Genomic DNA, 13,803 nt, shown 5'->3' with positions numbered 1-13,803 from the left:
CCTTGCCCATATGGTGAATTGGGAAATGATTGCTTAACTGGAACATGATCTATTTGAAATTATTGCATTTTTTGTATTCCCTTAAAATGGGAATTTAATCTTATAAGTGAGCTACCCCTTCTCCTTGTCTTTGCAGAGGTACCAATTGTTCTGCTTTGTCCACAATATACCATGAAATAGAGGTATAAAACTTACATATTACTTAAGTGTGATTAAAACTCAATATAAATAACTTTATCAAGTTGAAAAAGTATTTTGGTTTTCAGTCAAGATGGAAATATACAAATAAAATTTGTAATGAACAATATTTTAATTTTAGGTTTAGATATGATTTTACACAAACCTATCCCCACTTAGTGTATACTGAGAGATCCATATCCACTCCCAGAACAAGTACTCAGGAAGCCACACTTTCCTTGGAGTAACAAAGGCAACCAGATTATTAAATCACAATGACAATGCAGAGATGTATGGGGTAATGAAGGAAAAAACACAAAGTTGACACAGCAATGAACAGAGAAACAACTGTCCAACTTATGAGGTGCCCTAGGAAGGTGTTTTAAAATTCACAATATCAAACAGGTATCTTCTCTTACAAGCACCATATAATGCTAATAGCAGGTGTGAATTAATGCAAGCAACCATAGGTGAACCACCAATCATGTGACAGGGGGTACTAAGTATTTTACACTCAATATCTTATTTCATCTTTGTAACCACATAGTATAGTAATACTCCCATTTTACAGACAATGAAGATAACATTTACAGAAATTAAGGACCAGGGCCTCCCAGCTAGTTAATAATGGAATCAGAACACAAACAAATTTGTCTGATCCTAATACTTGGAAGTCTTGGCCACTAAGCTCACATCACTTTGTGAGCAAGTCCTCCAGAAATGTGGGCAGAGTATAAAGCTGCCTGTTCCAAACCTTACATCCTTTTGAAATTTTGAGTTTATCACTTAAATTCCTGTGAATGCTGCCTACACACAAAAACCACAGTATATGTTTATTTTACTGCTAAAGCTTTATTTTGCTGCTAGAACCTGTCCCCAAAAATTAGAGTAACATTTTCATACTTTCCATAAAGATAGTGACACTTATCCTCTGGCTTTTTGTACCACCATGATACCTCTACAGTTTGAGAATGAAAACACAAATTGTTAAAGAAAATAGTTTTGAAGACAAATTTAAAAAGAGGAAAATAAAAGTGGAATATATTTGAAATCACAAATGAAATTAGTAAAATGCCTTACCAACTGTGGCTTTACCAATCATGTTTTTGTTTTTCTGCAGAATAGTTACATATGAATAAAATTTATATTTTTTATTTTTTTAAAGATTTTATTTATTTCTTTGACAGAGAGAGACACAGTGAGAGAGGGAACACAAGCTAGGCGAGTGGGAGAGGGAGAAGCAGGCTTCCCATCGAGCAGGGAGCCTGATGAGGGGCTTGATCCCAGGACCCCGGGATCACGACCTGAGCCAAAGGCAGATGCTTAATGACTGAGACACCCAGGTGCCCCTATGAATAAAATTTTTAAATGGCACACATATATTTCCAAAGAATAGTCCCAATCCCTTTAAGTAAAAGAGTCTACTGGAATTATTACTTTCCCAGTTTTCTGAACAATTTAAATGAGTCTAGGGGACGCTTCAAGTATAAGGCATCTATTTAAAACCCATACTCTTTAATATGTGGAGAGAAGAGTAGAAATACATGTCCTTCAGGATCTTCGCAATTTGTGAACATGTGAAGCAGTTACACAAGCACTTGGCTGAAACTTGCTAAAAATGCAAAGGAGAATGTAAGTGTGAGATACCTTAACTTTCGAGTCAGTAAGGGGTGGTTTGAAAACTTTAAAATGAAATGCACATTGCATAATATAAAAATTCTAAAAGAATCTGCCCTAGCACGTTACACCACTTCAGCAACATTTCCTGAACAACTAACAGTGATCTCAGAGAGAAGTTACCTCTGTGTGTGTGTGTGTGTGTGTGTGTGTGTGTACGTGTGTGTGTTTGTTTAGTGTTGGTTACACTGAGATAGATAAATTTAAGAAAGATTTCTAACTCAATAATCTGGTTTATTTTGGAAGTGGATTTTTACTAAAATTTTTATTTACTGAAGTTAAATTTTTAAAAATACATTAAATGAAATTTCTCTGCATTCTCTTGGTGTAGTCAACTATAGTTTTGCCACATGCTATACTTGTCAGTAATGTCATGCCTATGGTTGGTAATGCATGACTGTGCAAAAAATAAATGGCAGGATGACACAAGCATGCTTAGTAGATGTGGAACATGGATTTGGACCCAAGATTTTTAGAACGTAATCAATTACATGATTCACAGCATCCAAGAGATAATAATAAACCACTGAAAATCAGGACATTCTTTCTGAAACTTCCATACTTGGTTTCTCATCCAGCCTCAAAGTATCTGGGGTCATCACTGACATCTCCCTACTGCAGGTCACATATTTCATAATCAAGTCCTGTAGTCCACTGTCATGGATCTTTCAAATCAATTTCTTCCTTTCTACTCTCATTGCTACCACCACATTTCAGACTTGCATTACCACAATCTGTTCTGTCACAATACAGGCTTCACGCTAATCAATCCTGAAAATGCCATCAGGTTAATCTTCATAAAATGCAATTCTGGACATGCCCCTCACTTGCTCAGATATTTTCAACAGCTCCCCAATGGCTAGAGAATAAAGTCTGTATTTCTTAGCTTAGAATTCAAAGTGTCCCCTATATTATAATTACAGGTGGATGTTTGGTTTCTTCTTAGGTGGTAGGACCATTTTGACTTTTGTGCCTATTAAGTAACAGGCACAGAAATTTACACATAGAAGCATGTATTCATTCTTATAGATTCTATCATGGCTCACATATCTACCTTTCTCAACTCTATGTAATATTCAATTATCATAGGATTAAGCATTCTTATTTTTTAATTTCCTCTGGGCTATAGTATTTACTATTTCAGAAATTTTTCCACCATAGCTTTTCAGAATTAAGTATCAGAGGCAGTTTCTCAAAAGTAGCCATCACTGTTTATTCTATATTGTTGATATGAGACAAAGAAGAAAAAATATTAGATTACTTACCTGTGGAGCATAAAGCCCTTGGAGTCAGAGATTGACCCTAATCTTTAGTCTTCCTCATCTTTACTTCCTTCTCCAATTTCTCAGTAAACTTGTATAAACCCAACAAATATGTTTGCTAATTTCTGAATGCCCTGCCACAGAGAAATTAGGTAAAAGAATAAAAGGGTCAAGTGATCTTTTTAAAGGCCATATTTGTCTGAACTAATTATTTTATTTTGCTGTAAGTTAGACTCTACGGCTGCATTAACAGTCCACTTATTCAGGAGTAGTTTATCAACGCTGCCTCTCTCCACCCAGAGAATGATTACAGGTGAATCTCTACATGGCTAATTTAGTTGGGAGCTCACTTATCAGACCACTTCTGTTCAATTCAGAACTAAAAATACTTTGGGGGCCCCATAAATGTTAAATAGCACAAAGAATAATAATAACTAACCTCTTCTTAGTACATGTGTTCCTGAGTACACATACTTAAAATTTTCCCAATTATAATTCAAGAACATTTCAGTTCCCTTTATTCAGGACCATTATTCAGGCTCTCCTGGAAATGTTTTATTCAGGTTGCACATCTCTCCTCCGCAGTCTCTGATTTAGAATTCAGCTCTCTGATAATGAGTGGAAATTGGGGTCTGAAAGAGAAAAACACCATTTTCTTAAATAATGCTATAGGCAATACATTGTCTTAATCTGGAAAAAAATGAAACCCTAAAATATTTTTCTAAACTGTTAAAGTGCCTGAGCTTTGAAAACAGAGGGGAAAAAAGCAAATTACAATACAATTCAACTGTATTTTTTAAATATCCTTGATCACATCTGCAACATTACAACATAATCATATGAGTAACATGAAAAAAATGGTCTGAGAGCAGTTTAGTGGTGTTCTCCAGGCAAATGGGCAACCTGACTAGACATGCATTGTGGGTATAAGCAAAAAATAGAAAATACCTTTGTTTTTTGTGATGGTGACGGTTGCTGTTATTGTTGTTGCTGTTGGTAATAAAGAAAAAGGCCCTATCTCAATAGGACATCTGTGCTCAACCCTTTCCCTGGGCTGTAGTTTATTCTCCTGTTCATACCTGAGGACAGTTGGGGCAGCCTCTTAAGCACTGTAATGAGATCTGAAAAAACCCTTTCAAAATAAATCAGCCCTGCTCATCCCCAGCTCAGAGAGTTGGAGCAACTCATAGTGAGACTTCCCTGTTTTTCACTGTAGAACAGGCTGCTTTGCTTCGGCTCTTTCATAAACTCAAGTCTAACACATACCTACTTGGCCATTCTTGGAAAAAACAGAAATAAAAATAGCCAGTCCTGGAGCATCTGAGTACTCTAAGTTCAGAGTGCTTTGAGGGTCCAGCCGAGGCAATGGGGACCTCACAGCTGAGTGATTGCTTGCTAATGGCAGAGTGGAAGGACTCAATGGCCACAGGAGCAAAATCAGACAAGTGTCTCGGCGAGGAAATGTGCCTACCCCACAATGACTTGCCCAAGAAATAAGGATGCATTTAGAACCACCGTCTTTTTAAATGACCACCATGACAAGAGCTGTTAAGTATTAAACAGGTGTGTGCTATCTGTGATTGCATTTGGATCTCCCAACTTAGTCGTGTCAGTAGAACTAATGACTGAGACAGATAAAGTGGCATACTTCCTGCAAGGATTAAGATTCTGTATGAAAGCCAAAATAAAGTGCTGCACACCTGCCACATTTGAGAAAACATAGTCATAATTCCTAAGATGCTTATCTAAACTTTCTGGTCTTAAATTCTCAAATGGATCAGCTCTGAAAGATTTCAGATATTTGGAAGTTAGAGAAAATCACAAAAACTTCTGCGGGCATATATCAGTTCCAAATCTCTTAGGAGAGCTTCAAAATTACATTTGCTCTGATTCCTGCATGTGTGATCTGATAAGATCAGTGACATATATTAATTGCCGTAAAATGAAAGAAAACAATGATCCAGAATGAATAACACAATGGTTTAAAAATATCCCTCATTCCAATGCTCTATACTTGAATTAGTTAAATTTTTAAGAATATATACATAAACTCTTATTTTGCAAGTGAAATAAAAACTTGCCAAATATTTTGAAATTTCCCCTTAGAACTTTAAGCTACCTTATAAACATTATCTTTTTTCCTTTTTTTCTTCTATAGGAGTAAGGTTGTATTCAAACTTTTTCTGACAACATCTTCTTAGCTCAATAATTCAAAAAAATCATCTGCTCTATTCAAGGTGTTTTGCTATGCATTATACAGTGTAAAGTGATAAATAAGACATTAGTCCATATTGGGGCGCCTGGGTGGCTCAGTTGGTCAAGCGACTGCCTTCGGCTCAGGTCATGATCCTGGAGTCCCGGGATCGAGTCCCGCATCGGGCTCCCTGCTCAGCAGTGAGTCTGCTTCTCCCTCGGAACCCTCCCCCCTCCCATGCTCTCTCTCTCTCTCATTCTCTCTCAAATAAATAAATAAAATCTTAAAAAAAAGTTTAAAAAAAATAAAAAAAAGACATTAGTCCATATCATCAAAAAGATATTCTATGAGTGAAAATTACATGTTTAGAAAACAGAAATATACTGGGGCACCTGGGTGGCTCAGTCGGTTAGGCGACTGCCTTTTGCTCAGGTCATGATCCTGGAGTCCCGGGATCAAGTCCCGCATCAGGCTCCCTGCTCAGCAGGGAGTCTGCTTCTCCCTCTGACCCTCCCCCCTCTTGTGCTCTCTCTCTCTCTCAAATAAATAAATAAATTAAATATTTTTTTAAAAAAGAAAGAAGACAGAAATATAATATGTAGAGAGTTAAATGCCACAAGAGGGATATAAAATAATTAGAGGAATGAAAAAATTTAAATTAAAAATTATATTTCCAAAAATTGAAGATTTCATTATTAAGACATTTTGGACAAATAAAAGAATTTTAACAGAAATGAAAGGTAAGGTCTTTTCAGAAAAAGAAAATATTTGAAGCAATGTTAAAATAGACATAATAGAATGAAGTTATCTTTGTAGATAAGTTAGGAGCTCAGGTTGCCTGAAACAAAGGGTACATGAAAAGAAAGTAGTTGATTAAAATGCAAAGGACAATGAGAGTAAGCTCACAGAAGCCTTTAGCAATATTAATCAGTATGAAATGTGTTCCATAAGCTGTGGAGAATTATTCACATGAATTTTTCACTAATTCATTTTATTATTTTATTTGGCAAGTAACACGTAACAATATGACATTAGAAAAAATAATATTACATGATATCTCACCACAGTTAACCTTTCAATGTACCCCATTTTAAAACACTTAGAAACATGAGACTATACTGAATATAATGTTAAATTACCTGCCTTTTAAATGATATATGTACATATATATAATATAAAATGAAAGTCCTTGCATAACACACTTTTCCTATCTTTCTTTTAAATAACTGCATAAAAGGGGCTCCTGGGTGGCTCAGTCATTAAGCGTCTGCCTTCGGCTCAGGTCATGGTCCCAGGGTCCTGGGATCGAGCCCCACCTCGGACTCCCCGCTCAGCAGGGGGGAAGTCTGTCTCTCCCTCTCTCACTGCCCCTGCCTGTGTTCCCTCTCTTGCTGTGTCTCTCTCTGTCAAATAAATAAATAAAATCTTTAAAAAAATAAATAAATGAATAAAAGTTTATTTCTTGAATGTATCCTAATTTATATAACCATTTCTATATTTTTACACATTAAATTGCTTTTTTAAAAAAGATTTTATTTATTGATTTATTTATTTAGAGAGAGAGAGCACGTGAACAGGGGGAGGGACAGAAGAAGATGGACAGAGAATCTCAAGCAGACTCCCAACTGACACGGAGCCTGACATGGGGCTCAATCTTAGGACCCCAAGATCATGAACTGAGTCAAAATTAAGAGTCTGATGCTTAAAACTGACTGAGCCACACAGCCATCCCACATTAAATTGCTTTTTATCATTATTACAAACAAGTACAACAAAAATAAGTACTTATTAAGTACCTACCATGTGTCAGACACTGTTCTAGATAATTTTCATAGAACAGAATAAAATAGACTAATTCCGGGCTCCCATGGAACTTAACATTTTGGATATACAATAATATCTTTGTACGTGCATCTTTATCATTGATTTACTTGTATCTTTACAATAAATTCTGTATGCCAAGTTTCAATGCCAGTAGAATTGAATGTTTTCAAGGGTATCAGTGCATATCCTACAAGCTGTGTTTAAGAGTATATTTCTGCCCATACCTCCAATAACATATGGCATTACCAAACTATTTGTCCTTTGTCAAAAAGGATGTAAATTACATGTTACTTTTTAAAATGTATCCTTCTTCTTCTTTTTAAAGACTTTATGCATTTTAGAGAGAGAGAGAGTGTGCAAGCAAGTGGGGGGAGGGCCAAGAGGGAGGGCGAGAGATCTGAAGCAGACTCCGCATGCTCAGCATGGAGTCCAACACAGGGCTCAATCCCACCACCATGAGATCATGACCTAAGCCGAAACCAAGAGTCTGTCACTTAACCAACTAAACCACCCAGGCACCCCTATAATGCATCTTTTCATGTTGCTACTGATTTTCAACATTTTCATTTTATTGGTTATTCTTTTGCATGTATGAAATGCCTATTTAACACTTTAGCATAAAGATTTTCATTTTTTTCCATTTTTATTTCCTATTTATTTGTGAAATTTCATTATAAATTAAGAAAATTCTTTGTTAGGGGTGTCTGGGTAGCTCAGTTGGTTAAGCATCTGCCTTCGGCTGAGGTCATGATCCCAGAGTCCTGGGATCGAGCCCCACGTCATGCTCCCTGCTCGGCGGGAGCCTGCTTCTCCCTCTCCCTGCCACTCCCCCTGCTTGTACACTCTCTCTCTCTGTCAAATAAATAAATAAAATCTTTAAAAAAAGAAAATTCTTTGTTAGATATATATTTTTCAAACACTTCCCCAACCTGACTTATATATGAGGGAAAAATACCTATTTTAATTTTTTGTGGTGAATTTTACTACATAGGTTTATGATGATTTTGGCTTCTGGTGTTAGGTTTTTAAATGACTTACTAATGTCAGTAGTTTTACGATTTACCTATATTTTCCTCAAGCACTACGAAACACTTTTTACATTTAAGTCATCAACTTTATGTTGTGTGATATGAGTCAAATTTGCTTTTTTAAGAGGTGAACCTCCTATCTCCATACCATTAATTGACTGATCCATCATGATCTTCAAAGATTTGTTCTCAAATAGCAAGTTCCTCTCTATAAAAGCATTCTATCTCTAAGATATAGGGTACAAAAATTTTAAAAATAGCTCAGTAAAACCATTTTTCCCTTATGCTTCCCCAACACTTAAGTAAATCCTGTCCAGGATTAAGACAGTAGCTGCCAATTCCTTATTGATATAAAAGAGAATTCTGAAATATCTGAAGCCCCTTCCTAATTTTTCCCTAAAAGCTGATGATTCCAAAAGCCACTATTTGCTTTTTTAAAAATTTCTAAACATTTTACTTTCTAATATCCATGTATTATTTCATTTTTTAGTATGAATACAGGGCCTAAATCTTTTAATGAACCCTAACTATAAAAAGGGACAGTAGCTGCTTACAGATAAAATTTCTATCTGTAGTTTAAGATTCATGCTATTTGGGTAAACCCTAGGACCCAACAAGCACCTCCATATACCTCTTAAACAGGGGGCTAGTACAGCTAAGTTCTGATCTTGAAGGAGCCATTAACATTAATGGAAAGTAAAAGAATTCCCAAGTGAGAAATGACACTATTAAAACTAGACTGGGAAAATGGAGGCACAGGTAATTGCTTAGCCATTTTCTTCTTTCCTTGTAACATCCAAATGATAAGGTCTTTTTCTTTTTCCCTCCCCAAGGTTTAGGTGTAAAGACTTTCAAGTTGTATTTAAGATGTAGCTGGTTTAGGAAGAGCTCAAACTTCTGTGCTTAAATTACTGAATCTTGTTCAGAAGCCATATTGCTGCAGAGGAATGTATGAGTTACCTGGGAACTCTTCAAACTAAATACACCCTCCCCCCCACACACACCTCCTATAATGATGTTCCTATGCCTCCCATTTTCCTTTAAAACCACTGCAAAGTAAGCTATAGCTTTTAATGGAAGCGGATCAAATTTCCAAGATGCGTTGAGAATCATTTCTTTATTACCCATATGAGATTGAGAAACACCTTTACATTAACTAAGAGTTTATTATGCAATCATTCAATAAACATTTGTTTGAACAACTACTACCTGCTTAATGCCTACCCTATAGGAATACAACAGTGTGAAGAAGAGGCATAGGATTAAATAAGCCAGCAAGTACAGCATGGAGAGACCCATGATAGGTATAAAACAGAGCATTATGGGACTATGCAGAAAGAATATCAATTCCATCTTGGCCAGTCAGGGAAAGATGTCCAGTGGAATTGGTAACTATTTTGCAAACTAAATGATAGAATAAGTTAGGCAAAAAGTAGGAGAAGATAGTCCCTGACAGAGGCGACAACTTATAATAATGTCCAGAAGTGAGAGATTATATCATGTCTGGAGAAACTGAAAAAAAAAAATCCAGAATGACCAGAGTGTAGAAGTCAAGTCAAAGAAAGGAAAGACACACAGAGATAAAAAGATGAGGCTAAAGAAGCAAATAGCATGAACATGAAGCACCCACTAAGCCACATAAATTTGTTTGAATTCTACCAAAAGAGCACAGGAGAACAAAGTGATTCTTTTAAGCAGAAGAGCAAGCTAAGTTTTTCCTTTGGAAAGAAAACTCTGACTGCTATATGCAAAACATATGAGAGGAGGGCAAGTCTGGAGCCATGGGAATAAGTTAATATGCAAAGGTGTCTTGTGTCTTACTTCTGAGTAAGAGTCCAAATAAGTATTAAACCACCAGAACTCTCTGGCTAACCATTGATTACTCTGTGAATTATCTAGTTAAAGAAGTGTCTTAATTGTTATACTTAATAATCACACTGTTTATAATTTAAGTTGTTTACCATCTGAGGTTTAACACTCAGAGAATTAATTAAATTGGGTAACTCCTCTCTTGGATGGAAGCCATAACCTTCAATGGAATGCTAACTACCTCTGAGAATTATGTTTAACTCAGACTTTCTTTGCCATAGGCAGAAGTAATTGATTTTAGGCTGGGTGAACTGGTTCTTAATACATATGCCCACAGGGAGAATGTCATTTTAATAAGATGCTTCTACAAGCCACATCCTACTTAAAACAGAAGGTTTTCCCTTTGCCTTCATAAGCAAAAACTGAAGAAGTCCTGGTTGCCCTTAAGTTCATAGTAAAAAACTGTGAAGTAATGTAACACTGAGTCGGCAGTCTGCAAAGTAACTCTTTGCCAATTCAGCTATCTATGTTTTGTTTTGTTTGTAGCTGAAGCTTTCCTAGGAAAATACATCTATGTTGAACATTCTTGAAAACCACTAATTAGTATACCTAAATCTGCTTGTATTGGCTCCATCGTAGTTGTTCTCCTGATTTCCCAATCTATTGTTTTGTTCTGCTACCACCATGCTGCAACTAAAATAAAAGTAGTCAAGTAGAAACTGGGTAGGGGAGAACTGCATCTCAAGAGATCAAGGCAAAAAATGAAGAGTCTTCAAAAAATAGGAAATCACTGATTCATTGAAGCAGTCAGATTTTGATGTTGATTTATAGACGTGACCCAATGGAGTATAAGCACTAAGGGTTGTTCAAGACTATTAACTGAGTTTTAGGGAAAATCATTTTTATATATCCACTTCAATTCATGGGTATATATCATCTGTTAAAGTTTTTAATTCTGGCAAATGTTTTCCAGCTCATAGAATACATCAATGTCATATATGACATTAAATTTATTTATGAATACATCCATGTTCATATATTTAGACCTAAATTGTTCTTACATCTAGTTTACCAAAATCCCACATATAGCCTACTTTTAGGCACTTACACAAAATTAAACATTTGTTTTTAAAGAACAGTTGCTTTAAACTTTTCAAGTTACAGTTGTATTACAGTCTTTTAACAATAATTTTCACAAACTTTAATTTATCACAAACTGCTGGTGATAATCTGGCTTATTTTATGTAATACACAGATGAATTTTTACAAATATTTTATTAGTTGTGCATTTGTTCTAAAGTCAGTTGGAAAAATAGAGCTAGCACACGAACACCAAGGATATTAAGGTGCTAGGCTATAGGGACTTGGCTGCCAGCCCCAAGGACAAAACTATCCTGGACATGAATGACCTGACCTCATAATGATCTACAAGCGCCACTGTCACTATTCCCTCCTGGAATACATGGAACTGCTCAGAAGCCAAGATCTCGCTGTCATCCAAATCCGTATTTCCCTGCCATCCCCAGAGGTGCAGGGCAGAGAGCCAGACCCCTGGAGCCATCTCCAAGGCTTCAGCCCCAAGAATCACTGGGACCCACCCCACCCCACCCCAAAACACCCTGGCCCATTTCTATCATCATCCTACTCAGACTCCAACACGTATAAGCAGCCACACATCCACAAGCAGAGACTCCATGAAAGGCAGCTCTCAGAGCAAGCCTTTCATTGAGGAGCTTATCATTGAGCCATCCATGTTCCCTGCAGCCCAGCTCCTGACTCCAACCAGCCCACCAAGATTGAAACTGATTATTGGTCATGCCCTCTGTCATTGGTCATTGTGGAGATAGAATGAAAGGAGAAGGCATCACAGAAAGAGGCAGAAGAAGACAATAACCCCAGAAAGGAGATGAAGGCTCTTGGGAAGGGTCATTTTAATGTCATTTTAATAAGATGAATTCAGTAAGGTGACTTTCTAACTTGAGAAAGATAATCTTGAAGGAAGAGATGAAAAAGTCATTGCCTACATGAGGAAAACCCAGTCCCTACTGGATCAGACATCCTTTTCGAACCTCCCTGAACCCTAGGACAACTAAGTGTTCTTTCTCTGACTGTGGCAAGACCACCCTGAGCTAGCTACAGTCCACAGACCTCAGCCCATGGGGAGTGAGACTGGAAGGCCAGGCCTACAGATCTGTCACTACGAGATGCTGGTAGCAACCAATGAGTGGTGAACCAAGCACCTCCAGGTGGGGATCAGATGAGGTTTAAGATGTGTCTGTCAAGTGAAGACTTATCAAAGGTATTTTCCATATCTTCCATATCTTTCCATATCTTCTGAAGAATTTGACAAACTGTTCTGTGGAAGCAGAACAAACTCAAGAAAAAGTATTCTCTCTTCTGATCATCCCCACCATGACTCTCCATGACTGATACCTCCACTGCTTCAGGGCTCTGGAGCTGGGCGTCACTGATCCCAAGACATCCTTTTCCCATGGTGAGCAGGGAGTGATCATCTCTTGGGGGAGCAGGGAGGTGGAGCAGAGGTGGACCTAACTCCATTCCGCAAGTAGAGGGGCAGCCAAGACCTCTGCAGCCCTGGGGTTGTGAGACATGGACTTTCTTTACCATAATGAATGGTGGGGGTACTCTTTCTTATCCCTGGAACTCACTGCACAAGGCAAAACCAATCTGGACTCCAGGAGGCACAAAATTAATGCTTGTGCCTTCGCTCTGCCCACATCCCCACAAGAAGGTTTCCAGAGGAAGAGAAAAAAATGAAGAGGGTACTTAGTGGTCAGGTCTGTCAGGTGTGTTGACCAACGGGTAGGTAAAACCCTTGGCCCTGGTAGGAGGAGTGTGAGTGTGGGAAGCAGCCAGGCAAACAAGGAAACTCCAGGACCCTGTGTGCCAAGCTCTTTTCCTCATCTCAACTTTTACAGCTTGCCCTATACCTGGGTCTCCTGCTTCTCTGACTCTAGCAGGAGGAGCAGGCTCCAGCTCAAGATCTCTAGCAGTGAGACTGCCTTGCTCTCTAGTTCACCTTTTCCTTTACTTGCCACCCCCAAGCATGGCAGCTTCTTGCTCCAGTACTGACTTCCTCAGAAGCCTTGGTTTAAATTGGAGATGTCACCTATACAAAACCCAGTGCACCATCAGCCGCTAGGTGAAGTAAACTAGAACGCTACATTCTAGAACCAACCCAGGTCCTGGGCAGAACCCAGGCCTTCAGACTCCCTTGGATGGGATTAAGGAGAACAGGCTACAAGGACATTTCTCAGTATCTTGGCTATCAAGTCCCACTCATGCTCATGCATCCTCCAACATACTCTTTAGAGAATGCAGTGTATTGGGGCACTACCCACCCCCCCACTTTCCTCACCTAACTCTCTGCCCCACCTAAATCAAACTATCATTTTTTATTCTCTACAAACATATATGTGTATATAATTTTATATAATGTATGTATATGTTTTTTACAAATACAGGAATATCTAGGTCTGGGTTTTGTTCCTGCCCAGACCCTGGCATCCCTTGCCACTATGTGTATAATAATGCTGGGAAGGGGGACTGTGTTTGTAATTAAAGGATGTGGTGGGTCCCACCCCACCCCCAAATTATTTGTATATATATATACACACACACTATATAGATGCTCTATTATTGCCAATATTTAAGTAAAAGTAAAACAAAACACAGTGAAAAGAGTTGATTTCAAATGTGTGGTGTGTGTAGACAAAGAGAGAGAACCCAATTACAGATGATACCCAGATAAGGAAAAATTATGAAGACAGCTTTTTTCTGCCTTCAGACTTGAACTAAAATATCGATTCTT

The 13,803-nt window shown here is 37.7% G+C and overlaps 1 pseudogene; it reads left to right on the top strand.

Moving 5' to 3' along the window:
• The first annotated feature begins 8,909 nt into the window (after positions 1-8,909).
• On the top strand, positions 8,910-12,309 carry LOC112819872 (dematin pseudogene; annotated as a pseudogene).
• Positions 12,310-13,803: the final 1,494 nt, after the last annotated feature.

This window comes from Callorhinus ursinus, unplaced genomic scaffold (assembly GCF_003265705.2).
Source record: "Callorhinus ursinus isolate GAN/ISIS: 27379988/994484 unplaced genomic scaffold, GSC_fseal_2.0 scaffold3, whole genome shotgun sequence".
NCBI classification, from domain to species: domain Eukaryota; kingdom Metazoa; phylum Chordata; class Mammalia; order Carnivora; family Otariidae; genus Callorhinus; species Callorhinus ursinus.
The sequence above is the reverse complement of the archived record's forward strand: the minus strand, read 5'-3'. Positions and strand labels throughout refer to the sequence as shown.